Source organism: Pholcus phalangioides, unplaced genomic scaffold, assembly GCF_987345545.1.
Source record: "Pholcus phalangioides strain wild (caught in Gottingen) unplaced genomic scaffold, Ppha-v1.0 ptg000015l_1, whole genome shotgun sequence".
Taxonomy (NCBI): Eukaryota; Metazoa; Arthropoda; class Arachnida; order Araneae; family Pholcidae; genus Pholcus; species Pholcus phalangioides.
In genome coordinates this window covers 82,667,088-82,693,421 of record NW_028301608.1, presented here as the reverse complement: position 1 = coordinate 82,693,421, position 26,334 = coordinate 82,667,088, and the positions used below count along the sequence as shown (strand labels likewise).

General features: G+C 37.1%; 1 protein-coding gene across 2 annotated transcripts in view; it reads right to left on the bottom strand.

The window, feature by feature from the left end:
- LOC149076840 (astakine-like) overlaps positions 1 to 26,334 on the bottom strand; it is a 98,005-nt gene that overhangs the window by 66,639 nt on the left and 5,032 nt on the right. Inside the window, exon 1 of one of the 2 annotated variants that reach the window (XM_089244550.1) lies at positions 7,901 to 8,399. The exons of the other annotated variant lie outside the window; for it this stretch is intronic. The gene's annotated coding sequence lies outside the window, so the exon portion shown is untranslated. Of the gene's footprint in view, positions 1 to 7,900; positions 8,400 to 26,334 lie in introns of those variants that run through there. 2 annotated transcript variants of the gene reach the window in all.

The following is a 26,334-nucleotide window of genomic DNA, read 5'->3' as shown; positions in this document are numbered from 1 at the left end:
TTTTTGAGATAAAGTATGCCTTTATGCCTTAAGTACCTCGCCACAACGATACTCGATATAACGATAAATCCCTCTACAACGATATTTTTTCGAATTTTGCTTGGAATTGAATGTAGTCTAATGCTAAACTCCTCTCGATACAACGATATCTTTTTTACTACGATAAATCCCTCTACAACGATATTTATTTTTCAGTTTGTTTTTTTTTTATAAAACCGCGACAATAATTTTTTTAATTTTCTCAAAATCATTTTGAATTTGATTTTAACCTCGTCACTTGTTTTCGTTCTTCTGAATGCGTCTTATTACATCGGTGTTTTGCACCACAGAAACTGCTATGGACGTAATTGGTATTGCTACTTTCTGTGTATGACACGAAAGTACATCGCGGTAAACAACTGTACCAGCGTAACTCATCTAATTGACTTTTATTAATCAACTACAATTACAATTTTTACGATGAATAAATACACAAAAGCGCACTTTCTAGTGGTGGTACTGACAATACCGATTTAAAAAGATGACAAGAGCAGCATAAATTTCATGACATGAGATGATAATGCTGCCTCTTAATACAACCGATAATCCCTATGCAACGATGTTTTTTCTTCATCCGCAGAATGTCGTTATATCGAGGTTTCACTGTACAGTGGAACTTCTGTAAACGGGCAAAAATTGTCAACAACATTTGATTCGGTTAACAAGCAATGATTCGCTTTACGAGCAAAATTTTGCACATTGTTTATTTAGTCTCACTTTATCACTACTGAGTCGATGGTTTATAGTTTTCGCCCATACGCGTACTGTGGAATTAAGAGTGATATTCACTCTCCTGGAATCGCCAGTCAGCGTGCCTCACTCAAAAAAATAAACACACGTGCGAGTGTGACTGTTTACGATATGAATCCAGATGTAGCATTGTAACCCCTCGTATGTGCACTTAATTTATTTTTTTTTTTGAAGAAAACTTTGTGTACTATTGAACGTAACTTTAAGAAGCTAGCTCACGAATATGAACCACCAGTTGTCGAAGAGGTTTGTGTCCTTAGGAAAGGCAATGGGACTGGAGGCGAATGAGAACGACATTCAAAAACCAATAGAGCAGAATTGCCAGGAGTTGACAGCAGATGAATTGATGGATATCCATAGCACGAACAGCAAGAGCTTATGGACGGAATCTCCTCTGAGGAACGGAGAGATGAGGAGGAGGAGTCCCTCACTCTCTTCAAATGAGATTAGAGAGATGTGAAGAATGCGGGAATCTGCGAAAAATTTTGCAGAAAAGAACCACGCAAGTAAAGCTGTAGCAGTGTGAGCAATGAATCCGGCCGACGACAACGTGATTTCCCATTTATATCGAGAAATCCTAAAAAAAGAGTCAAAAGCAAGTGTCATTGGATGGGTTCTTTTCAAAGTCACACACAAAAAAAGAATAAGTTTGCAGACAACAGTGAGTCCGTAAATCATCTGAATTAAACGATGGTCCTCCTCTCTCTCGTCGCGTTCAGAGTAAGTTCTATATTTATGGTGTTATTGTGTATTTTTTATATATTATTAATTTTATTGCATATTATTCTTAATATTATTATCATGTTGTAATAATTAATTGAATGCCGTTTTCTCAGCCACCTCGTCGGGCATTTTGCCTGTTGCGGCCTTGTATTTGTCATTTTTATGAGAATGAATAATTGTGGAATGAATTATCCAAGTTTCCATTATTTCCTATGGGGAAATTTTGATTCAATATACGAGTGATTCGGATAACGAGCACGTTCATGGAACGAATTAAGTTCGTCAACCGGAGTTCTACTGTATATGAAACTCCATCAGTTTTAAAAGACTAGGGATTCCTTTTTGTAACCGTGCTTACAATAATCCGAAAATTATTCACAGATATACATAGAAAGGAATTCCCAAAAATTCATTAAGCTCATCATTTCTTCAAATTATTCCAAACCAATCAAACAGCAATATCTTTCGATACAAAACTTCGATCTTACTTTTTGATAACAGAAAATATCCGCATTTATAACGATTTAAAAAAAAACTATATCCATAAATTAACTCTCTCAAGGCTATTGAACAAAAACGAATAGGAAAATACCAGTTCTCTTCCTAACAAGAAAAAAAGTCATAAATATTCATCATATTTGGTTGAATCTGGTTGAATGAAATGCCATCCATCTCTTATAACGAAAGAAATTGAAAGGGTAGAAAACACCATCACTTTTTCACCTCATTAATTACATTTCGAGAAATATTCATGACTTGGTTTAGGAAATTTGCGGTTAAGAGATCCTTCCGAAGAACTTGAACCGAAGAGGGTCAAGAACCAAAAACAACTAACAAACCATTCTCAGATAAAACTCATCCGAAGTCCAAGTTTATGAAATAAATAAACTTCAAAGAAGAGAAAACTATCCATCATTTAAACTTTTGACTCGAGATAACTTGTTGAGCGGTTTTATGAAGAGTTTGCAAAATAGCGATCAAGAGATAACAACGTTATTGATAGATAAATATAAATTACAGGTTTTTTGAAAAAATCCTCACCTCTTTTTTATCTCTTTAAACTCTTTCTTCTCGTGTTGTAATATATCCACCTTTTTTATTTTGTTTTTCAGATGGGAAAAATAACCGAGAACTACAAAAAAAAAACTTCACCAACAAACTTTCCACGTTGAGTTATTCGTGGGTTCAGAGGGAGTGGGGAGGGGGGATGGATGTGATCACCCTTCCCAAGAGTCAAGAACTCAAGGAAAACATTTATCTGTCCCCCGTAAAATACGGGACGATTCAATGAATCAAATGGTGTCTGCTACTACTGAATTCGCAGCTGAAGATGTCGGCCTCGGCTTCATTCACAGCTGAAGGTGTGCTCCGCTTCACTTTCAGCTGAAGATGTCGGCCTCGGCTTCATTCACAGCTGAAGGTGTGCTCCGCTTCACTTTCAGCTGAAGATGTCGGCCTCGGCTTCATTCACAGCTGAAGATGTGCTCCGCTTCACTTTCAGCTGAAGATGTGCTCCGCTTCACTTTCAGCTGAAGATGTGCTCCGCTTCACTTTCAGCTGAAGATGTCTGAATTCACTCCATTCGCAGCTGATAATGTCGGCTCGATTTCATTCGTTGCTGAAGATATCTGCCTCGGCTACATTCGCAGCTGGAGATGTTCACTTCATTTGCAGCTCAAGATGTCCGCATCCCTTCATTCTAGGCTAAAAATGTATGACTCTACTCCTTTCAAGAACTGAAGGAAAAAGTTGATCTGTCCCCGTAAAATACGGGACGATTCAATGAACCAAATGGTGTCTGCTACTACTGAATTCGCAGCTGAAGATGTCGGCCTCGGCTTCATTCACAGCTGAAGGTGTGCTCCGCTTCACTTTCAGCTGAAGATGTCGGCCTCGGCTTCATTCACAGCTGAAGATGTGCTCCGCTTCACTTTCAGCTGAAGATGTCTGAATTCACTCCATTCGCAGCTGATAATGTCGGCTCGATTTCATTCGTTGCTGAAGATATCTGCCTCGGCTACATTCGCAGCTGGAGATGTTCACTTCATTTGCAGCTCAAGATGTCCGCATCCCTTCATTCTAGGCTAAAAATGTATGACTCTACTCCTTTCAAGAACTGAAGGAAAAAGTTGATCTGTCCCCGTAAAATACGGGACGATTCAATGAACCAAATGGTGTCTGCTACTACTGAATTCGCAGCTGAAGATGTCGGCCTCGGCTTCATTCACAGCTGAAGGTGTGCTCCGCTTCACTTTCAGCTGAAGATGTCTGAATTCACTCCGAAGATGTGTGCTTCCGCTTCATTTGTAGATGGATCGTCTTGGCTTTATTGCACTGATGATGTTTGTCTCTGCTCCACTCATAGCTGAAAATATCTGCGTAAGCTTTATTTTAAACACTGGAAATGTCTTCCTCTTCTACATTCATAGCTGAAGATGTCGGCCTCTGCTTCGTTTGCAGCTGAAGACGCCCGTCTCCGCTTCATTCTAGGCTGAAGATATCTGTCTCAATTCTATTCACTGCTTATAATGTCTGCATCCGATTTATTGATAGCGGGAGATATCGCCTAATCTTTATTCGCAGCTTAGTTTCCAGATGGGAAAAAACCGACAAAAACTACAAAAAACCTCACCAACAAACTTTCCACGTTTAGTCGTGCGTGGATTCAGAGGATGTCCCCTCTTCTGGATCCGCTTGTGAGGGAGATCCAGAAAGGAAGGGGGGGGGTGCAATCACTCCTCCCAAGAGCCAAAAATGAGGGCAAAATTTATCTGTGTCTCAAAATACGGGACGATTCAACGAACCTTAATAAACTCATCCCTCCCAACTCATCGCTGTAGATCCGCGCATGTTTTAAGTGTCTCCGTTGATGTGAAGCAAAGCCGGAGAAGAACAATAAATAATGTTGTGTAGGGTGCGCGACCGTTTAATAACATTTCAGAATTAAAATTTGAAAGAAATTTTAAATTTCCATGTGGTATGTTTACTTGTCAGTTACGAACATAATAAAAATTGGCGTAAAACCTATTCTGAACTGTCCTAAACGCCCATTAGAAAGCTATGACACTTTGCTAGCGTCTTGGTGGATTAATGCATAAAAATTTCAAAGCAAAAAAAAAGCCGGTCTGACACTAGGGTTGTCTTCATGTGTAAATTGTAGTGAACATGATAACTTTTTTTTTCAAACAAACCAAATTACTGAAGCTTCGCGGTCAAGAACCAACAGCATAAATATAAACTCGTCTCGGAATCCAAGTTTAAGGTCTCCCATTACGGTTAGAAGAAAAATTTTGAAAGAAAATATGTTTTTTTTTTATGATAGCCCCATTTTTGTGATTCCAAAATAGGTCTTGTTTTGTTTATATCACGCTTCGAACCAAATTTATAATCACTTTGATGTTGCGTTTAACTGATTTACATCAAGTAATCTGTGAATAAAAACTTAATATAACTTCAATAAAACGTTTTGCAAAGAATGCTATTTGTGACATTTCATTCGGCTTCGAAACATGATTTCTAGAAATCTATTGATTGGATCATTACAAAATTTCAGTACGATATTCTGCCGTATATTGTTGAGGGGGTTATGAACCCAAAATCTGAGGTCTATCTCATATATTTGTCTAATTACAGTGTTTTATGTACACGAGATGCAGAATAAAATTTCAGAAATCAACATATATTTGGGTGTAACTTATGAGCATTCCGTGCAGTCGTTATAAATTTCGATTCTTAACCTGTATCATTCAAATGTTTTTTGTTACTTCACACTAGCTAAATGTAGTGTGAAAGTAACAAAAAACATTTCATTCGTAGAATTTTTTTGCAATCGTGTTTCGAATATTACATGAATTTTGCTTGAAATTTTGTATAAAAATAACTTTTTCTTATAAAATGGCATAGATGATATAAAATTTATTATTGTTTTCACCGTTTTGAGATACTTTCTATCAAAAAAATGTTATTAAAGTTCACTCCAGCAGCATTTCATAGAAAAGTGCCAAGAATGCTAGTCGTGGATACCTTAAAGGATAAGTAAAATTCAAAGAAACCATAAATTAAACCATCAATTAAACTTTTGACTCGAGATAACGTGTTGAGCTGTTTAATGAGATTTTTGCAAGAGATCAAGAGATAACAATGTTATTGAGATAAATAAATGAAAATTTGGGATTTTTGAAAAATCTCTCACCTCTTTTATCTCTTTAAACTTACTTCTCTTTTGTAATGTTCACCTTCTCTATTTATTTATCTTTCCTCTCTTTCACTCGTTTTAAGATAAACACCAACAATTAGGAGAAACTTGCCAAAGAACTTTCTACGTTGAATGTCTCCGTTGATGTGAAGCAACGCCGGAGAAGAACAAGCAATAATGTTGTTTAGGGTGCGCGCCATTTAAAACATTTTAAAATTAAAATTTGAAAGAAATTTCAAAAATCCATGTGGTATGTTTTCATGTTAGCTATGAATAGAGTCAATTCGCGATAAGTCGAACTCTGATAACTCTAATATCTGTTTAAGTCGAAGTTTTCGCTCGGTCCCAGAACTTTTTTCGCATTTTTGTGATAAAAATGTCCCTTAAATCGAAGTTTTCTTAATTTAAGTAGAAGTTCTCGGGAATGAGAGAAATTTTAAAAAATAACATTATTAATAGAATTTTTTTTAGTAGTAGAATTCAGCATTTGGCAATAGTATTCAGCATTTGGCAATAGTATTCAGCATTTGGCAATAGTATTCAGCATTTTGCAATAGTATTCAGCATTTGGCAATAGTATTCAGCATTTGGCAATAGTATTCAGCATTTTGCAATAGAATCCAGCACCTACCGATAGAGATTCACATTTATCTGTAGAATTTAGAGCATTTAGGAATAATTTATTGGAATTTAGCAGATTCATTTATCTGGTTGCAAAAAGTAAATGTTTTTCTTATGAAAGAAGGGAAAAAAGAGACAACGTGCGTCAAAAATCACTGCATTTTCTGACAGAAACTAATTTTGTATTACACTTTATTTCTAAATATTCTCGTTCAATAATTAAATATGATTAAATTAGAATAAACTTATCCAACCAAATTACTTTACCCAGTACTTTGGCATGTATTGCTAATGCAATATTCGTAAATAGCACTATTACTTTAACAAATTTTTCTTTTCCCCACTTTGAAATAAGGATTTCAAATCAGTCGAACTAACGATAACTCGAAGTTTTTTCTCGGCCGCTGCATATCCGACTTATCTTAGATTTGACTGTATATAATAAAAGTTGGCATGAGCTGTTCTGAGCTATCTTCATCCTTTAACTGGCCATTAGAAGGCCATGACACTTTGGGAGCTTCTCAAGGGAGGGATGCAGAAAAATTCCATGGCAAAAAATATATATATAATAATAATAAAATAAGGAGTTGAGTCCTTCATTTCAATAGGTTTTATTTTCATATGCAAATTGTAGTGATCAAGCTTCGCGGTCAAGAACCAGAACAAGAAAAGAAGCTCGTCTCAGAATCTAAGTTTAAGGAATAGATAAAATTCAAAGAAATCATCCATTATAATCAAGGTATCCGAATACCTTTCTTTGCCCTTTTCTATAAAACGGTACTGGGGTGAACTTTAATAACATTTTTTGATAGAAAGTGATTCAAAAATGGTGAAACAAAAATAAATTTTGGAATAACTATGTCACTTTTCCCGCGAAAAAAATCATTTTTGTGTCAGATTTTAATCAAAATTCACGTAATATTGGAAACACGATTGCAAAAAAATGCTATGAATGAAATGTTTTGCTATTTTTACAGTACATTCAGTTTGTAATAATGCAGGTTTGGTAACAAAATTTAAACACCCAAATCTTAATTTAAGTGTGATTTTTTCGAAATTTCATTTAACATATCTTGTATCACTGTAATCAGACAAATACATATATGATAGACCTTAAATTTTAGTTCATAATCTTAACAATGTACGGAAAAAAAAATTAAAATTTTGCAATTTACACAATCAATACATTTTCAGAAATCATGTTTTAAACTCAAGTACAATGTCAGCATTCTTCGTGATACGCGTTAGAATTTTTATTCACTGATTACTTGTATATAAAAAAGCAACACTAAGTCGACGAAACTTCTGTTTTAAGCGTCATATAAACAAAACGACGCCTGTTTCGGAATCGCAAGAAATGAGGATTTCATTTAAAAAAAATTCATTTAAAAAAATCAGTATATTCTTCCAAAATAACGTTTTAAATGTAGTCGGATAATACCTTAAACTTTTGACTCGAGATAACTTGTTGAGCAGTTTAATGAGAGTTTTTCCGCAGAGATCAAGAGATAAACAGAGTCATTGATAGATAAATAAAAATTAGAGGATATTTTCGAAAAAAAAAATTCTCACCTGTTTTATCTCTTTAAACTTTCTTCTCGTGTTTTGTGATATTCACCTTTTATTTTTCTTTCACTCGTTTTAAGATGGAACACCAACAACTAGGAGAAAACTCACCAACAAACTTTGCACGTTGAGTGTCTCCGTTGATATGAAGCAAAGCCGAGAGAAGAACAAGAAATAATGTTGCGTAGGGTGCGCGACCGTCGACCAAACTGAATGGAAGACCGCGAACCCAACTCCGTTTTATTATATATAATTTTATTTTTTGTTACTATTATTATTATTATTTTATTTCTTTCTTCTTTTTTTATCTTTGACCGCCACCAAGTAGAAGAAGAAAAGGTTTGCGTGAATTCTCTTACATACAGAAGAGTGGATTGATGACGGTGAAGGGGTGATGGGAATTCGTACACGCGGTGAGTAGACGAGCAAGAGTGAGTTAATATAATGTCTTGAGAGCACCTACAACAACTTACCACCACCGGCCCTTCTTTCCATTGCTGACACTGACTGGCGGCCTTCGGGATTCTCCACATACACACACACACACACCTTTTCCTACTTTTATGTGTGTGTGAATTCCTTTTTTTTTTTTTGTTATTATTATTATTTTCCGGGCACTCTGCCAGGCTATTGCGTGATACGTGTAGGGGAAATTGGAATTTTTTTTTTGGTCACGCAATCACCTACATGATGGAGGCCACCTTCGTGACGTCATTCCCGGCAGGCACGAGCAACGCCTTCCCTGTAAACTTGCAATTCATATTTTATATTGGACGATTTTATTTTTAGTTTGCTTGAATTATAGTAGAAGACTTGTGTTGGTGAGGATATTTTGGGATAAGCCTTTATTTATTTTTTTTTTTGTGATAGGATTTTTCTCCTTCCTGTGGATCCTAATATGTACTGCACTTGAAGCAGGAGGTCAACGCATGGCGCACGGACCAAATGTGGCCCTCGGTGCTCTCCGCCGCGGCCTCCGATGATTTTTGGGAAACAGCTAAAAAACATTGAAAGATGATAAAAAAAATAATCGATAAAACCCGCATATTGTACTACTACCGTGTATTAACCTTTTGCGCTCTGCATCAGAAAGCTACGGTACTTCATTGTTAGAACGGCCTTTTATGATAATAGGAAGCCCCCTTCCCCCCTTTGAATTTGGCTTCCTAACAGGACTCTTGTAAGCTATACAAAAACCGCAAAGGGACAAACATACAGGGTCTTCCTCATTGCTGCTGGGACGTTATAAAATGCGAAGTGTACCATATCAGCAACTCCCAAAGATAGATCTTCTCTTGGAGGTGCTGTTCTGATACATCACCAGGATCACCTTAATAAGTTGGGGGGGGGGGAAGGCGCAAACACTTTTTTGGGCCCTTAATTTCATTATCTCTGCATCTGCTGCTCTGTTCTGAGCTGCCTACAGCCGCAACTATTCAGCAGAAAACTCGGCGCCTCAACCTCGTTAGGGAAAATATCTTGTTATCTAAATTCTTCCCCCGGATCAAACCTGGGACCTGACGCAACCTACACTGTAGTTGACTCCTTGATATGAGCTTTCGGAGGTGAAGGTCCACTCGAGTACCTTTGATGGCTGCGAGGCACAAAACTATGCTTCTCGACTGGTCTTGGCAGCACCGTCATCGGACTGCTGAAGACTGGAAACACGTTGCCTGGTCTGATGAGTCGCGTTTACAGTTGAATCGGGATGACGGTTGTATACGGGTATGGAGAAAACCTCATGAAACTACGGACCCGCATGTCAACGGGGAGCTGTTCAAGCTGGTGGAGGCTCCGTCGTGTTATAGGACGTGTGCAGTTGGAATAATATGGTACATATGATAAGGCTACGAGCAACTCTGAAAGGTGACCTGTACGTAAACACCCTTTCCGATGACACGCCCATTCATGTACTGTATGCATTCCGACGGGCTTGGACAATTACAACAAGACGATGCGACACCACACACGTCGGGAGTTGCTCTGGCTCCAGGAACAATCTTCTTCTGACTTCAGCTCATCCTCCATTAACAATCTAAATCCCCAGACACGAAAATCATTGAGCACATATGGGATACCTTGCAGCGTGCTGTACAAAATCACATCACAGCGGTATGGCATTATGGACTGCTGTGCAAGAATTATGGTGTGAATCGCCTCCGTGATACTTTGACACATTAGTAGAATAAATGGTCAAAAATTTCTAAAATCTGCTTACGTAATACTTGAATGACCCCTAAGAAGAATGGAAGAAATAGAAAAATGAGTTCGACATTTTTGCAGTTTTCAGTACAACTATTACTACTTAACCGTAAATGAACCCAATAAACGTTCCTCTGAGGAATTTCTAACGAATTGGTACAAGCAGGAGTGTGTTGGGTACGCATATATGCGTGACCATAGCGTATTTATGTTGTCAGTGTTATGCTTGTTTTCATTCTACTACTGATATTTTGCCAACTCCGGTCATATCGCTATACAGCATTTTACTACCGAACGAGTTGGGTTAGGAATGAAGGTGTCATCTGTAGGTGGTCACCTCATCCTAACTTGGGGGCGTGAATGCGAGCCGATCTCCCCCGTTGAAAATTCTCGCCACAGAGAGCAACAGGCCTACAACGACACAATTATTCAATCATTACACTTCACTAATAGTTTGAATAATTAACGGCAGATGGCAGCACTATACATAACAAGAATTACCCATAAACTGACTTCATATTAGGCACGCAACACATACATACACAGCTTCCAACGTGGCCCAGGTCTTCTTCGACCACCTGCTAAAATGTCTTCATTGAGACAGAGCGGCGGCCCATGAACTGGATAGGAGGAGGTGGTTACCCCATTGGCGTACGCAGCGTGGGGGGGGGGGGGGGTTATGGTTCTAACCCCACCCGGAAGCCGAGATTATAGTGTTATTTCGCAGGAAAAAACGTAAACCCCCGAGAAAATTCTGCATACGCCTATGGGTTGCGTCAGGCTCGGTAACTTGTTAACTATGCTATGATCGAATCCGCTGGCGGATTCTAATTCAGATTCATGGTGGTAGACAAGCATCTTACCACCGCACCAGTCGGGAGCTTTTTCCATGTTACACTGGTGCTTCCATCTGTCTTACGTACTTTGACGTGAAAATGGTAAATGACTGAATTTTCATGTTATATAAGTATCGTGCTCAAGGTGTGCCTGAAAAGTCTCTATGGAGAGACTTTTTTTTTTTAATGTTGAGACCGGCTTCCATTTGCACCTCGAAGTTAGAAAGCCGCAGAAAACCAACTTCAGTCGACCCACTTTGCCGCCAACGGGTTTCGAACCTGGATCCTCGCAATGAGAGTTGATATGTTTTTTTTAGTACTGATATCCATAAGGTTTTTGTGCCTGGACTTCTCAGGATTGACGATAAATAGAGCCCGGTTTAAATACAAATGCATGTGTGCATTTGCATATTTTGGCTTTTTTGTTTAGCATTAATATGCATATAAATGCGTAAAATCAAAGAATTTACAGAAGTTCATATTTTTGTTTTCTTTTAAAGTTTTTTTTAAAGCTTAGAACTTTTCGTATAATTTTTTGAAGTGAATATTGCTCATAATTAGAGCCCGGATTATATGCACTAAAAAAGTGGCAAAATATGCTCTAAAAATATGCAAATATGCACTTAAAAATGCAAAAATATGCACTTACAAATGCAAAAATAAGTACATATACGGATTACATGCAAATGCATATGTGCATATGCTTTTGCATATTTTGGCCTTTTTTAGTATTAATGCATATAAATGCATAAAATCAAAGAATTATCAGTATAAGTGCATATTTTTGAAGGTTTATTTAAGCTCGCTCAATTTTTTTTTTATAATTTTCCAAATAAATATTGTTCATATAATTTGTTCATACAAATAATAATGTTCAAATTAATATTTTCATAACATCGATTTTTTCCCCCCGCAGGTGAAATTTAGTGAATTAATACATATTTATAAAGTATTTTACGAATATTAACCGTTTTATTGTAAGGCTATTTCTAGAGATATGTCAAAGTGTTAAATTTTTTTCACAAATAGTGTGGAAATTCTCTTTTGTTATTGGCAGTTTCGTTATTGAGCAGCTACAACAAACTGAAAATTAAAAAATGCCTGAATAAAAAATATGTGGAAGTTATTTGCATATGCGGTATATATATATATAAAATATTATTTAATATATATATTTAGTTACACACACACACACACACATATATATATATATATATGAGGAAGTATTTTTTAAAGAATACATATATGCATTAAAAAATAGAAAAGATGCATTTTAAAAACACATCTGCTTTTTTTTGCATATTGATTTTTTAATGCGTATTTTCTCATTTTTGTATTTATAAGTGCATATTTTTGCATTTATAAGTGCATATTTTTGCATTTATAAGTGCATATTTTTGCATTTATAAGTGCATATTTTTTTAGTTTTAAGTGCATATTTGCATATTTTGCTACTTTTTTAGTGCATATAATCCGGACTATAATGATGAAGATCCTCATCAGAGAAATCCCAACTGCCCTATTACTGTCTTTCATTCCTTCCTGTGCGTGTGTGGAATCCGCTTAACGCCCTCTTTCCAAAAACTTTGCCAGCACAATACCGCGTTCCCAGTTATTTATTTATTTGCTCATTTATTGCATTGAATCTTTCACTGCTAAAGAAACTTTTCAGTGAAATAGGAGGGATAATATTTGGAGAGTATGCAGAAGATGATGATGGGGAGCAGCAGCAGCATCCAGCATTTCAAATGTTAACAGCATTTTCCAACGGCTAAAGACAATTGGTAACGGCACTTTGCCAGCAAACTATCAAAGTTTTGAGAAGATGGTATTGTGTGCCTTCCAACACACACACACACAATGCAACATGATATATATAGGCAGTATGGGGATTATGGATCTCACCCACCATTTTCAGTTTTTTCAAACGTGAAACCTGTGCTTTTATAATGTTTGGATCCTTGTTTTTGCATTTACAAATGCATGGTTTTTGAAATTATATATCAAATTCCCCCTACAAAAAGAATGTTTATAAAAAGTGGATACAGTAAAACCTCTCTTTTGCGGACACCGGTGGGACAAAAAAAAATTCGTTCGTAAAAGGGGGGGGGGGTGACCATTAATTGGGGGTTTGAAAAACATACTGAAGAAATTGGTGTATTTGAATGCAGTTATTCTCACGGTGTTTGTTTGTGTTGATGTTGTTTTTTGTAAAAAAATTAGTTTCAATTTCTGTTGAAAGAGGGCGCCGCAAGAACACAAATACCTGGAAATATGCAAATCAGAGTCCCATAAAATGCAGCGTGCTCGATCAACAGCTCATCTCTAAATTTTCTCGTGGCGATTTTCTACAGTCGCTTGCATGTAAGGTTTTCATTGTGATGTTGACATTGATGGATGAAGCACTATTCGTGAAATTGTTTTACCTCAGCCCCGAATCGCCGGCTGACGCTTACGTTTCGAACACAAAAAAGATTGAAGACAGTTTCGGTTCCAATCATCTTGATTGTCTTTCGTTCAACCTCCTCTGTCGACAAAAATTCGAACTAATTTTTTTTCCCTGTAGGATACCTTTTTGCAAACACCATTCAAACACACCAATTCCTTCAATATACCGTAAACTGGGGTTACCTGAACCCAAGACAATTCTTTTTTTTTTTAAATCACTCCTGGATCTGCTGTTATGCAAATATAGGCATGATTCACCATCTCTTCAACAGGTAGCAGCACCATCACTAGATAGTGCCTGAGGTAAGTTCCCGCTCTTCCCGCCTTTTCTTAGTTCAAGTTATGCTGCTTTGTGGTAAAAATACGAATTTTTGTAACCTGATATAACTCCCACCTTCACTTTTTTTTTACACTCTGCAGTCATTCGCCAGATAAAAAGAAATTTACATTTCATATACAATCCTTAAGAAAATAACAACAGTTTCAGCTATAGATAGAGAACCACTGAAAACAGTGAAATTTATAAACTTATAAACAATGAACATTGTGCTGATAAACTAAAAATGGGGTCACTTGAACCCAGTCAGTAAATAGCTCCGAGTAACCCCCTAACTACATGTTTAATTATACATTTTCAATTTTCACCCTAAAAACAATTGATATCATCACTTTTTCCTTTCATTAACTGGTTTAGCTGCTCGCGGTTCATGTGCATTTTTATTTGAATATTTGAAATCAAAAATGACAAGAAGTCTCCTGGTAGCAGAAAGTATGAGGATTTTATTGCTGAAAAATTAGAAGAATGTTCAAATGCTACTTCTACTAAAAACCACACATGCACCTCGTCCATATTCCTCTGCGGAACTTCTAACGAATTGGTACATGTTGGAATGTGCGTGTCCGTGTTGTGAACCTACCGTGAATTTTGTTTCTGTGTGATGCTTGTTATGTGTAGTACTGCCATCTGCCACAAATTCGTCTAACCATGAGTGAAGTGTAATGAATGAAGATTCTGCTACTCTCTCTCTCTCTCTGCGGCGAGACTTTTTAACGGCGAGATCAGCTCTTACATTCGTACCTCGAAGTTAGGAACCACAGAAAAACTAACTTCAGCCGACAACCAATGTGGCGTTCGAACCCGGGTTCTCGGATGCGAGTCTGTCACTATGACCATCCGACCACCACAGCGGCTAATGTTCGAATGATGTAAGGTCAGGTGAAATGTCTCCGAAAGACGCATCACCTCACTTCAAAATAAGCAGCTCTACTATAAAAAAAAAGGAGATCTTCCCGTTAAAAAGTTTCGATACAAAGAGCAACAGGCCATACAATTATTCAATCATTGTACTTCACTCATAGTTAGGAAAACTGATGGTAGATGGTAGCGCTAGACATAAGAAGCATTACACAGAAACACAAACTTCACGTTAAATTTACAACACGTGCACGCACATTCCTACATGTACCAATTCGTTAGAAGATCTGCAGAGGAGTTACGTCTGTTGTTTAGTAGAGGTACTTATGTATGTGCAAGCTCATATTTATGTATAGCTTTCTTCTTTTATTCTGATTTTTTTTTATATACAAATACAAACACAAAGGTCACAACAGGCAAATGCCCAACGAGGTAGCATAAAAAATATTGATGTCAAATATAACCAAAATACAGCAACCCAATATATATCACGAAAGAAAGACTAATTATTAGATCTATATAATACACTAGCTATAATACCCGGCACTGTCGGGTTTTCTTTAATGAGGCTTTTTGGATCACGTGATATCTCCCACTTTCTTTGAGGGGCATACAAACCGTGTTCAAGTTAACTAATATGGCGACTTCCGAGCGACTAGTGAAAGAGACAAATCTAGATTAAAGAAAAGTAGAAATGAATATTTTTTTTTCCTTTTTTAAGGGGCGCTAGGTATTTCGATCCCCTCCCCCCCGAACTTGTGGAATTTTTCGATGTACTTTACGGGTCCATAATTAATTTTAAAATATCCTAACCCACATGAATTTATGCAGTTAAATATCAAAAGACGATACAGACATTAATTTTCATGCTTGAGAAGATATAAATAAAAAGTTGAAATCAATGTTATTGCATGAATATCCAACTCAAAAGTAGGGCCGGCTAATTACTTCATATTTAATCTCATGGGCTTTGTATATCTCTAAACGAAATCAATATTTCAAAAATCTAGAATATTCAATACAATTTTTAAAATTATTGATGTGACAGAAAACCCCACTACATTTCCGCATTTCTACAGTAGAATCGGTAATTTTAACACTAATTTCTATAGGGGGGGGGGGTCATCCTTTGCCTGACCCTCAAAGGGATGCTGATGATGATTATGACGTCTATTCAAAAAGCCTTGTAAATGGGAGTATTGAAAATGTGGCAAATCATTATAAAGCCATAAACTATTATACATATACTGGCAGTGTTAAAGAAGTGACAAACCATTGTAAAGGCATATACACGTCTGAAACGCATTGCTAGGGAACCACGGTAACCAAAGTAAACGTTCGGAAAGTGATTGTTGAGGCCCAAAAACCATTGTTGCCCGACAGTTTTTCGCCCATGCGGGGCATTTGCCCTGCTCTGACGAAATTTTAAAGTAGCCTATCGTTCAAGTCGGGTCCCATTTGACATATATGCTAAATTTGGCGACGATAAAAATTGTAGATTTTGTATAGAGAACATACATACATACACACACACACAGAAAATCAATTTTATATATATAGATTACCTGTTAAAAAGATTATGGTTGTGTTAATGCTAAGTATGGATAGCTTCTCGATTTATCCCAACATGTTTACAGTATTCATTTTTAAACGTGCCAATTGTGTTAGAATTCACGACCCCCCCCCCCCCCACCCCGGAGGTAAGCCATTCCATTTATTAACATGTTGTAGATTTTTAGAATTTAATTTTGTACTTCTCTATTATGTATTCAATGTTTCGTGGATCATTACATTAACCAATAATGTCTATATCTATTTATTAATTCGAGTAATCAAGACGAATCGATATTTTTTTACGATGAAATATGATTCCATAACTGGACAAAACTGAGTCATATTAACCAAGCAACATATACCACCACCACCGCAAGCGAAATCGAGACATCCGCGATGACTGATGACGCTGATGATGGTGACGTTTGACGGTGTGTGCGCGCGCGCGCGCCACATCACGTAGTACATCATATTCGACGTGTCTATACACTTCCCTGACGCATCGTGGCAGTTAGATTTCATCAGGTCTCTTATCAATCTCGCTGGTGCGTCCATTACGCAGTATTCCAGAGAAAAAAACGAGAGAGAGAGAAGACTAAATTGGCGGCGAATATAACGAGTGGTTTTTCCCCAACCGGGTGCTGTTTCATTTCTCATCTAAAAAATAACTAATGTTGAAGAAAGAAAAAAAAAACGAAAAACAATACGCGGTGGTGAAAATGTCGCCGCCACGCGAAGACGTGTTTATTCCTATACAAGATTTTTGCGCAACGTCTTGACCCCTAGAAGCAACTGCGCATCCTGTTTCTACTTTTTTATTTATATTTCGTGAATAACTTTCACATGACTATTACCTAGTACTTCTACAACAACCAACTTTCTCTCTCTCGGCTCGTTCTTTTATTTTATTCCGTGTTTTATTCTGCTTCATCGATTTGTAGAACGAGACGAATTCGAGAATAGAATAAATTGAAAGAAATCAATTCTTTTTCTCTCTTCCCTACGAAATTACGCAAGAAATTTAATTTCGATATTCGGTCTTTTTTTATACGTGAATCGGGTGAAAAGTTGGCTCGCACCTGCGCGATTTATTGCGTAATCGCCTCATTTGGTTTATTACCAATTACCTATTGTGTGAGGTGTCTATAAGAAATTATTGGTCGAATCTAATATATTGATGGTTTTAGGAAACATTTTCAAATGAGTTTTGTATTTTCTCGAAGTATGCGTGCGGGGTTCTCAATGGATGGAAAAGAGGAAAATTTATTTAAAGTGCGAGAAATTATTGAAAATCTCATGATGATTTGAGAATAGGGCTGTCTTAACAGTGTCGCAAAACTAAACGGGAGAAGAGTAATGTTCTGGGACACCGGGATCCGGAAAATTCACCACCGACGTTTCGGCCCCAGAACGTTTTTGCCCCTACTACATTTCGCCCCAGTACGTTTCGTCGTCGTCCCCTTTTCATGCCTGGGATTTCGCACCAGGGCCAAATGAATCAGATCGTATGAGGTACCGAGTGATTGACCAAGTGAGTGGGTGAGTGACCGACTTAGTCAGTATGTGAGTGAGTGAGTGAGTATTACATATGGGCACTTACTCAATCGCTCACTCAGTGGGTCACTAACCCACACACTTGGCTACTCATATTGTCACTAATACCGTCACTCATCCACTCGGTTACTCATATGATCGCTAATACGATCACTCACCTACTCAATTGGTCACTAACTTGATCCCGTTCGGGGCGAAATTTCAAGGTTTAAAGCAGTGTTATTCGAAAAAATAATTTTTAAGAATAATTTCACTCCTCTCTAAAATTTTAAGGAGGTAGTTTTGTAAGAAGAGAGGCGTTCTTTTTTATTTATGATAAACAAAGAAATAACTCGATTGAAAAAAAATGCTTGAAATTTGAAGAAGTATCTCCCTCCGCAATGAAATTTGGAGGAGGTAAAATTAAATTTAGGTGCGTGAATCACGCACATAGACGCGTATTGAGCGTGCACGAACCCTGAACAAAACATCCTAAGGGGCGAAATGTCGGGGGATAAGTTTCTGTAAACCGTTGAGGCCTTTGGGGCCTCTGCGTGCTTTCCCCCCCCCCTCCCCCGTTAAGACAGTTCTACTAAAGATCTTTCGAGATACCGACAATAACATCGGACGTCTCAAGGATGCTCATGACATTGAGTCGAAACATTCTACTGGACTAAAACGATCCATTTTAAGGCTGGTCGTTCACTGCCCCGTGTGCTATGAAATTTCTCCCCAGAGTTGCACACAACACAAGAAACGTGGCGGAAAAAGAAGCTCTAGAATTTCTCGAAATGCAGTGTTGCAAAAGAAAAAAAAGAAATTCCAAGGATTTTTTCATTTAAAAAAAAAGCGGAAATAACATAAAGCAAGTGTAACTTGATCGAGATCAAGCACCACACCATCAAGTAACAAGTAATGGGAAAATGATCCCACATGGAAAACGTGGTGAAAGTGGGGAAAGAGAAATCGAGAGCGATATTTTAAAACTACAAGTTGGTGGTCAAACTGCGGTCGACGTGAGGAAAGAAACGTCGCTTCTCAATGTCGAAAACACCGAAGATTACCAGTGAGAGAAGCAATCGGCCGTTTCTTAATTCCATTACATCTCACCAGATACGGGGGTCCTGAGCGAAAATAATAGAGGGCCAAGGCATCTTTTTTCGTAATTTCGGGCCCCGACTTGTTAAATCTGTGGGAAAGGGCGAATCGGAAATCCAAAAATTTATACATTATTGCAAAATTTGCAGGAATACCGAAAAATATCCAATAGCCCCGTGACAAAAAACACAAATTAATAAAAAACAATTAATTAAAATTTTGAACAAACTTTCTTCAAATTTGGAATTGTTGAAAAAAAATAATTCCAAATCAGGACCTAATGATAAAAATTTTCTGAGAAATAATGAAAATGGAAAAAAATCGATGAAATGAAAATATAAAAACAGATACCTTCAGCACCCCATGAAAATTCAGAATTTTGGAATTCGTGAAAATTCAGCATTTATTAAAGACACAATTCTAGAATTAGTGGAAATTCAGAATTTATCAAAAAAAGCAACAATTCCAGAATTATTAAAAATTCACAGTTCATGAAAATTCAGAATTAATTCCACAAGGGATGAAAATTCAGAATTTATGAAAATAAATAATTCCAGAAATTATGAATATACAGATTATCTGAACTGATGAAGATGCAAAATCAAAATAGATGAAAATTCAGAATCCATGAAAGAAATCATTATCATCGTAAATACGGGGGGACCCCCTCCCCCCCAAAATGCGGGCCTTGTGACAACACACCTCTAAGTGCAGCTCTGTTGTGAATCATACATAGCCTTGGGCAACGTGGCTAAAAAAAATCGCAAAAATATTGATACTGAATTTATTAAGATTATGATTTTTCACATCATATCAGAAAAGTTAACCCTCCATGGTTCATCCCCTCCCATAAAAACGTATTTAAAAACAAACCTTTCTTTTGCACAAATGGTTGTAAATTGGTGCTGTTGGCATATTTTTAACTGGAACAACAATTCAATTAATTAGAGTGGATTTTTTAAATAGGTAAAATGATTAACCCTTCATGCGGAGATTAGAAATCATTAAACGTCCCTTTAAAATGCTATCTTTTTTTAATGAAATAGACTTCTTCCGATTTTCAGCAGGTGCAAACTAAGGGGTATAGGGAAAAGTTTTCCATTGAGAAATCAACATTATAAAATATCTGGGCTTGTCAGTGATAAAATAAGAGGCTTTTATGAACGCGAGATATCTCGTCAATGCCGATTAAAGGGTTTATTAAGGGCGAAATATACTGTTTGCTTTTATTCTAATAGTATCAATAAACGGATGAGATCTCTCGCAGCAAAAGTGTGTGGTTGTTACTTCGAACTCTATTCGCAATCCCCTCGATTTGGTGCGATTTAATAAATCTCTGAACACAAAATTTCAGCAGCTCTCAAAAATGACACTGGCAACAAATCAACTCTTTCTATACATAAAAAAGTATTGCACTTATACAGGGTGTCCTGTAAGTGCTAATGCGGCCTTTATCTCATCAACCGTCTGTCGTAGAGGTATAGCTTCAATTTAAAAAATGCTCAAAGTGTGTTAAAAAATCGCTACCAGTTTTTAGAGTGAAAATACAAATACAGAAAATCTAAATTTTTATTTGATCCTTCCCCCCCCCCCCCCGTCCTCTAACTCCCAATTAAATAGTTGTTGCCCTGTCTCTTCTGAAGCCAACAAGAAAAAAATTTCCAAGTTTTCAAGTGCAGTATTCACTGAGATATTCGCATTCAAAATTGGACAAATGTTGGGAACGACAGCAGAAATAAGACAAAGAAGCGTTGTCCGTTCATTATACGGTTCTTTCAGCAGTATTTGCTGTTTTTTAATAACTTTTCTCCGATTTTTGAATTCAAATTACATAGCGAATACTGCAGTCAAAAACATGGAATTTTTCCTGTTGGCCTCAGGGGAGACAGGGCAACAACTTTCTAATTGGAAGTTAGAGCACAAGGGACAAACATAAAAATTTAGATTTTTTTTTATTTTGTGACACACTGTATTTCCACTCTCAAAACTGGTACAGGGTAATTTTTGAACATATTTTTCTAAATTTAAACTATACCTCTACGACGGACGGTTGATGAGATAAAGGACGCATTAGCACTTACAGGACACCCTGTATATGCCCATTTTGTACCGAAATGACACCAAGAGATATTTACTTTCTAAACTACCAAAAAAAAAAAAATCGAGTAAAGTAATTGGTGTAATAGATTTTTTTTTTGACCATGCATTTACCATGTGCATATACTTGTATTCAAATATACACGAGACCTTAAAAAATTTCCCGACCATTTTTAGAAAATATTTGAACATATTAAAAGATTATTAATTCTAGAATTAATGAAAGAAATGATTTCGGAATATCAATGGGGGAAAATAATTTCTGAATTAATGAGAGAAATACTTCAAAAATCGATAAAAGAAACGATTCTAGAATCAACTAAACAAAACCAAGTCACAAATTTAATGAAATGTTATATTGAATGAGGAAATAACTTAGGCATAAAGAAAATCCATATTTAATGAAAAAAGTGATCGCATCATAAGTGAAACTCTCCAATAATGTAGGCCTCCCTATTCGCTTCGAAGCTCTTTGCACCGTTTGGTGACCGGTAAGATTGACTCTTACTACTGCGAGTATCAAGATATCGCAGTATGACTTATTCGACTTTAGGCTTCGTGGAATTATCATTATCTTCTTCTTTCTTTTGGCACGCACCCCTGTTAAAGGTTGAAAGCTTATGCTTCATTTTTATCAGGTTATAGGACATTGGGCTTCAGGTCATAGGGCTTTCCATGTTTTTGGCTTCCTCCATGTGGATTCTGGTGGGGAAGGAGGGTGGAAGCACACAAGCTAATTTTAGGTTTTAGAAAGAGCACAGAGGGGATCTCCCCAAAGAAATTTCGAGTTTTTAAGAAAAAAAAATTCGAAAAGAGTTTCAAATTCCCAGAAATAAATTGAACGGGCATTTGAAGATTTTTTTTTCCAATATTTTAATATTTTTCTATTTTTTTTTTCAATTTTCGATCATTTTCGGTGGCATATCACTCCCCCCGTGTGTGCGTGTCTCTTTTAAAGGGAGGGGGGCGAATAAAAACTTGGGAAACATTGGGTTAAAGATATTAACCAAATATTTCCGAAAACGAAAAAAAAAATTCTAGCATGTGTTTTCTGGACCATAGAAAAACGTTAAAATTAAAAACAAAACAAGTAAAATTTATTCTTCCTTGAAAATGAGTGATTAAAAATTTTTTTAATTTATGGCAAAAGTGCTGAAATGAATGAAATTTTTGTTTTACAAATTAACTTTGGAATTTCACGCATTCTGGGAGAAAAAAATCAAGTGCTTTTCATACACGAAAAATATGATTTTCTTGTTAATGAAACTGATGTTGGGATCATTGGCCATAAAAAGGTCAACAGATGACGCAACGAAAACAATGTCACACACAAAAAAATGGAGCCCTGGAACTTCGTACAGACGGTGTAATAACTGGGATGTGGTTCAAGAAGTCTATCATCCTCAGCCCTATCTATCAGTAAGCAGGCAGATCTTCAACACGATGTGTTTACGATAACATTAAAATTCAGGCATTTTTCTATTTACACTTTAAAATACGGAAGTCAGATGGCAGCATTACAAAACGCGTATGTGATAGGTAGGGTACCACACATACACTCAGAACACACGTTCAGGCATGCACCAATGCTTTAGAAAATTACACATAAATATTTACGAGTCTCGCATGTACGATTAAGTAGTAGTATCTATCATGCGATATTGATACAGACTGGCGAGATGTTCGTCTTTCCCCGTAAGGTCCACGGGCTCGAATCTGGGGGGAAAAACATTAAAAACAAGTTTTTCGCCTACCGAGCCCGGGGTGACCCTCGATAGATGATGCCTTCATTTTCCACCCAATTCCACGGGTTGGAAATTACCGTATGGCGATATATAACCGAAATTGGTGTGAGATATAAAGTATCGTGTCATATCTTACCGTCTCGTTGCCATGTCGTCTCGCACTTTGCTTGAATTGAAACACAATTGAGATCAATGCGTGACTCGAAATCCTTTTCACTCGTGACCAGGATCCGTCATTTTTCATGAAATTAAAGGTGATTCATCCGATCCAACATATGCGGGAGCCTTCATTATTGGGTGCAAAGACCCTAAGCATTGATGGTAGTTTATACCATGATAGTTATAGTTGATATATAATGACTGTTACAAATGCTAATCACGTGTTCGAATTCAATCGAACATCGATCTGCTATATAATCCGGCCATATTCTCGCTCAATTCACTCAATATGTTTTTCTCACCGAATTCCCAAGTCCAGTCCTGAGCTGACTGTATATGTACAGTCTGTATTGATCGAGAATATATATGCGCGGTCATATAAACCATTATTTTACAATTACGTACGGAATCCACAAACAAAAAACTTGTTTCTTTCGGATCCTAAAATGGACTGACAATTTTAAAAACCAGTACGTATGAGGGAAATGCTTAATGTTGGAAAAAGTATTCGGCCATCAGATTTTTGTGGGATAGTCAAAGTATGTATATATATTTGGGGAGCCGTTTTACTGTATGTACAAACTTTCACCGTCCAAAATTCCCCTTGATAAACGATTCAAGGAATCCTGGTTCGGGCAAGATGGCGTAAAGTCGCAATAGACTGCTGAAATTTTCGATTTCCTGGAGGAGCACGTCGATAATTACGCCATTACTCTGAACCTGTGGTTCCTAATCAGTGGCGCACATTCTTTTGTAGCATTTGTAAGGGATACACGCGCTTTTCCAGGGGAACGCAAGCCTCCTGCGCATTTTTAGGGTGTACTTGAAATATGAAAGGTTGGAAGCTACTACTCACATGAATCATAGAGGAAATGAAATGGCCACCATTTCTCAATGTGTAGACACTCCAATAGTCACTTAACAGAAAATATCGGCTAACTTTGTTCCGCGATCAGGACGGCGGCTCACGATTAACGATATTTCGAAGGAAATACGGTAGAGTCTTCTCGATAATCCGCGGTGAACGGAAACAATGCAAATCGGCTTTTAGGGGAGGGGAGGAGGAGCTTACGCTTACATATTCGTACATACTTTTTACTCTCACCTATTTTGTTCTTAATTTAATGTTTCAGTGGCTCAATTCCTTGTTCACTAGTTCTCAAGCGTTTTTACACCAGCGGCTCCCTTAACCTCATTATCATTTAACCACGGTTCTCCAGAATAGCTAGAAAAGAATCACTTCAAAGCACCAGACAGGCAGAAATCATTACGCCAGGGTCTTCAACGCATGTCCCTCGAGATGCTTGTGGCCTGCAGAACTCTTTGATAACATTTTTGTGTAATATAGTTTAGTGACACGCGGTCATGGCTAAAATGTCGAATGTGGCCCACGATGAGTCAACGGTTGAAGATCTCCTGCACTACACCAACCATGCAACCATGCTCACGCGATGCCTCTTATATTGAATAAACCGAGCACGATCAGGCTCTGGCACATTCATGATTTTAGCATAGAAGGATCTATTGCAAATTCTGGCAGGAGGAGGGGAGGAAGGGTCCACCTAATGTCCCAGCCTAAGGATCACAGTTCCTTGAAACTGAAATTACTCGCATTCGTTGGAAGAATCAAACAAGATGAGTACGTAATGCTCTTGTAAAAATCCCTTTCTCCAGCAGCTCTCGAATTATTAAGACTTTACTGTACTGTGACTTGATTTCTATTCATTGCCGACACCTGTGTCGCAGAACAGAGTGCAGGATAGATTTCGAACTGATAATAGGATAAGGAAACAGATATTTTCTGGATTTTTTTATGCCGAGGTGAAGTTGGAAAGAAAATTCATTTGGTCTCCGCCGGGACTCAAACGCAGGCCCTCTTGCATTCCGGGCAACCGTGGTACCTTCTACACCACAGGAGACACGACCCTGCCTTCCTTATTTCACGCACTGTGGCGTGAGGTGCTGAAGTAGAGGCATTTAGTAGCCTATCTTAACTTCAGCAAATAGCCCCCAGGTGGGACGGTAGAGATAGAGATAGACGGCTTTTCTCAGCCAATATATCAAGGACACAGATATTTTCTGGATTTTATTTATGCCGAGGTGAACTCGGAAATAATGGGCTGAGAAAAAGCCGAGTCTATCTCTTATCTCCAAAAGTTTTTTAATCAGTTAAATCAGCTAAATCAGTTTCCTAAACAAACAGTGAATTGCTGAAACAAAAAGTCAGTTCTTTTCATGACACCCGGTATATAAAATATAGACACCTATTTTTCTGTTTAAAATCTATCATATATATATAGAAGCAGCAATTATAAATAAACCATAATATTTTACCTTTAATATTGCTTTTTTTTCTCTCCTCTTCCTACGCAACCAACAACAATTTCGCAATTTCGAAAATACGCGGATATGTAAATATGGTGAATAAAGAAAAAGAAGAGCTATAAGAGATATGAACATTGAAACTTCCGCGACCGAAAAGGCAGACTCATCTGTATAAAATTATTACTTTTTTTTTGCTTAGTACTATCATGATGATGGCCGCTTTCTAATATCAACAGAGACGACCTTGAGGTCAGAAGAACTAACTTCATCATCACAGAAAGAAGGTGCCAAGCCTTTTAATATTCTAGAAGCATGACAAGGATCGCCGCGCCCCTGACATTTCGAAAAAGTGAAAGTTGCGGTTTTTGTGCTTTTTCTTTTATTTTATATACATACTCTGTATTTACTTCGTTAGTTTTTCATTTTATTTTATTCATAGGCTGCCCTTGGGCATAACAAACAATTAGTCTCGCGATTTCGAAACGTATAGAAACGACTTGACTTTGAGGAGCTGTAAATGTATATCGGATAATAGAATGAACCGGTTAAGTGGATAATTTTTGTCTTCACCACCCCCCCCCCCTTCCATCCCTATTCTTGGCTTGTTTCCGTACATTAATAGTCTACTTTTGACTGACGTTACGTTTGCCCAAGACTTGTTTGAAAAAAAAAAATTCAAGCAATGTTCATAAAACTTTTTTGCAAGAATTTTTTTATAAATTGAAAAAGAGTGTATTTTACAACAGTGGTTCTTGATCAGGGGTTCGCGCAACCCCTAAGAGAGAGGGGGGGGGAGCATTTTTGTGGGTGCGAGATGGAAAACAAATTACAACATGTTGGCTGTTGTTATTCAAGAAAATTGAAAAATGATGATTTTTCTATTTGTAAAAAACTTATTTCTCTGTGTGTATGTTCATGGTCATGGGGGAGAAAAAATTTCCAGATCGAAAATCAGGATAAAATTTCCAAAAATTTCATTTTTTAGAAGTCACGAAAAATTAAATTTCTTTGTAAACAAATTTTAAAAATTACCATTGGCACTCGTTAGACATTTAATTAAAAAAATATATTAATTACAGTCAATTCGCGACAAATTGAACTCCTGTGACTCGAGTTTTAAGGCGAAGTTTTCATTCAGCCACAGAACTTTTTCCGGATTTCAGTGTTAAAATATCCCTTAAGTCGACGTTCTTGGGTTATGAGAGAATATTAAAATATAGCATTTTAGTAATATAATTTAGCATTTAG